This window comes from Hyperoodon ampullatus (genome assembly GCF_949752795.1).
Source record: "Hyperoodon ampullatus genome assembly, chromosome: 6".
NCBI classification, from domain to species: domain Eukaryota; kingdom Metazoa; phylum Chordata; class Mammalia; order Artiodactyla; family Ziphiidae; genus Hyperoodon; species Hyperoodon ampullatus.
This window is the reverse complement of record NC_136919.1, coordinates 107,694,584-107,698,427: the sequence shown is the minus strand read 5'-3', so window position 1 is coordinate 107,698,427 and position 3,844 is coordinate 107,694,584.

Below are 3,844 nucleotides of genomic sequence, written 5' to 3'. Positions count from 1 at the left end.
AATTCATGTGCATGAGATTAAAAATAAAAAAAGAAGAAGAAAGAAGCAGCAGCATCTCAGGTAAAACCACCATCTTTATCTGCATTATACCCTGAATTAAGCGTGCTTCAAAAAACAAATAACTGAAACAACAAGGTGCTACTGTATAACACAGGGTCTTATATCCAATCTCCTGGGATAAATCATAATGGAAAAGAATAGTAAAAAAAAAAAAAGAATATATGTGTATAACTGAGTCACTTTGCTGTACAGCAGAGATTGGCACAACGTTGTAAATCAGCTATACACTTCAATAAAAAAAAAAAAACAATGACAAATGCAGGAAAAAAAAAACAGTTGAAACCAGAGAAAAATCATAGATTACAAGAATTCAGCTGTCAGCCTTTGGAAAAGCCAGACAATTCAGTATACTATCCTGCCAAAAAGTCCCATCAACAGTCTGAGATCAAGGGCACCTGCATTTCCTGAAGTTTATACAGGCTATAACTTCTCAATTTTTGCCTTGGTTTTCCACAATGTTTTCTCCTCAAGTAGATTTGTCTTCATTACAACATTTAAACTTTATTACCTTTAAGCAAATTCCATATTTAAAGTTGGTACTTGAGAGCCTATACTTAAAACTACTACTAATAAAAGGCAAATGGGTCATTTAAGTAAAAATAAGGACTATTGCTGATACTACAACATAAATAAGTATAACTTAAAAAGAAATTAACAATTTTTTTTTTTTTTTTTTTGCGGTATGCAGGCCTCTCACTGTTGCGGCCTCTCCCGTTGCGGAGCACAGGCTCCGGATGCGCAGGCTCAGCGGCCATGGCTCACGGGCCCAGCTGCTCCACGGCATGTGGGATCTTCCCAGACCGGGGCACGAACCCCCATCCCCTACATCGGCAGGCGGACTCTCAACCACTGCGCCACCAGGGAAGCCCAGAAATTAACAATTTTTAACAGAACATACATTCTCTAGGTAAGAGAGTGTACTTTGACATATTTTTAGAATCTTAATTTAATTAAGGATCCATTTCATGTACCTTCTTAGCTGAACAGAAAAAATGAGATATTTATTAATGAGAAATGCCTGCCTGATCATAAAGAAGAGTTAAATATCCATGGCTCATCCTTCTCCAAAGAAGCAGAATCCTTTTTTTTTTCAGGAATCTTGTTTCATAGTGTTATGGAGACACCCACCCTAGCAATATTAGTGCAGGTACTAAAGCAGGTGACACATCTGCACCCAGATAATGGAGCCCCCATCCCATACATGGGGGGAATCCTTAGGCACTCATCACAAGACTCGTAGTATCTGCAACAATGAAACAGAGAAGTTGTAACATTTTTTAGAATGGAAGAGCGGTAGAATAAATTATTCTTTAAGAGTTTCATTACTGAGAGGCAAATAAGCCCACAGCTTAGGCACAGAAATACAGTTCACTGATGTTTGTCTAAAACTATTCCACTTGGGGAAAATATGATGGCCAAGAAGACCAAACAGCCAAATAAAATGCACTTAGTGACATTTTTCAGACTGCCAAGAGCCTATGTTTGGGCCATTTTCTGCTTATTTCTTTTCTGTGTGGGTAAGAGAAGTAAAAAGGTAAACTATGTGGATTAAAAAGAGTATTGTCCTAGTCAAAGGATCAGTTACCTAGTTTGACCCTGAACGCCCAATGCAGCATGATAACCATGGGGGGAAATAAACACCAAAAGATGAAGAAAACTGGAGGATGGAAACTCTGCCAACAAGGAGAAGAAATTGTTCAAAGCCGGGGTGATGGCTTAAGGCACTGCTGTGTGCAGCCTGGGGCCTTTCCTTCACTGTCAACCTATTGGAACATGACTCTATACATGTACTTGGTTAGGTAGATTTCTAGTTTTAGCCAAATGAAAGTTTACAAAATTGGCAAATGGATAAAAGAGATTCCTTCACACAATCATGAACTAGTTTGTTACTCATGCTTTTGGCGTTGTATCTAAGAATCCAATGCCATCATGAAGATGTACCTCTACATTTTCTTCTAAGAGTTTTATGGTTTTAGTTTTTATATTTAGGCCATTGATCCATTTTGAGTTAATTTTTGAATATGGTGTGAGGGGATCCAACTTCATTCATTTACCTGTGAACATCCAGTGTTCCAGCACTATTTGTTAAAGAGACAATTCTTTCTCCATTGAATGGTCTTGATCCCCTTATCAAAACTCAATTAACCATAAATGTAAATTAGGCTTATTTCTGGACTCTTAAATTTATTCCATTGGTCTCTCTGTCTATTCCTATGCCAGTACCACACAATTTTGTCTACAGTATCTTTATAATAAGTTTTGAAATCTGTAAGTATGAAGCCTGAGCTTCGTTCTTTTTCAAGATAGTTTTGTCTATTTGGTGCCCCTTGCGATTCGATTTGTTATGAATAGATAAATTGGACTTGATCAAAATTAGAAACTTTTGTGCAATAAAGGACAGTGTCAGGAAAGTTAAAAGAGAACCTGCACAATGGGAGAAAGTGTATCATATACCTGATATGAATCTCATATCCAGAATATACAGAGAACACTTACAACTGAATAGTAAAAAGAAAAACCAATTAAAAAATGGATAAAGAACTTGAATAGATATTCTCCAAAGAAAATATAGAAATGGCCAATAAGCACATGAAAAGATGCTTAGCATCACTAGGTATCAGGAAAAAGCAGATCAAAACCACAATTAGATATCACCTCACACCCACCAGAATGGCTACTATCAAAAATCAAAACAAAACACAAACAGAAAATAGCAATGTTAGGGAAGATGTGGAGAAATTAGAATCCTTGTGCAATTCGACTAGGAATCTAAACCAGTGCATCCACTGTGGGAAAACTTCAACAAAGAATTACCATATGATCCAGCAATCCTCTCATGGGTATATACTCAAAATAGTTAAAACAGATATATAATTGCTATATAGATATACAACTGAACAAGTGAAGAGATATTTATATACCCATGCTCCTAGCAGCATTATTCAGAACAGCCAAAGCAACCTAAACGTCCATCAACAGATGAATAAACAAAATATAGTATATACACACAAATGAATACTATTCAGCCTAAAAGGGAAGGACATTCTGGCACATGCTACGACATGGATGAACCATGAGAACATTATGCTAAGTGAAACCAGCCAGTCACAGAAGAACAAATAACATATGATTCCACTTACATGAAATACCCCTAGAGTAGTCAAGTTCATAGAGACTGAAAGTAGAATGGTGGTTTACCAGGGGCTGGGGGGAGGGGAGAATGGGGATTAATTGTTTAATGGGTGCAGAGTTTCAGTTTTGCAAGATGAAAAGTTCTGGAGATGGCTGGTGGTACGACAATGTGAATGTACTCAATGCCCCTGAATCGTACAATTGAAAGGGTACATTTTATGTTATGTATATTTTACTACGATAAAAATACATGACCGCACATAAAATATTTTTAGCAAAAACAAAACTATGAATTAAAAACCACACTCATAAACGTGAGCACAACTAGCAGCACTGGCAGAGCAGAGAGTCCTCTCCTGTGTCATCCACATTACACAGTAATAGCAATAAGGATCTAATCCAATCCGACCAGGCTAAAAAAGTCTAATTTCTTGAGAAGACCAATTAAATTTTGCACCTACTTCCAGGCCCTAATTGTATACTGTATCAGTGGTACTGTGACACATCACTCTTAGCCACTGCGTTTAAAACTAAGCCCACAGGACTGCGTTGTCCAGTATTGTAGCCACTTGAAACTCAGCTAGACTGAACTGAGATGTCCCGCATTGGATTTTGAACACTTAGTATAAAAAAGAATGTTAAATATCTCATT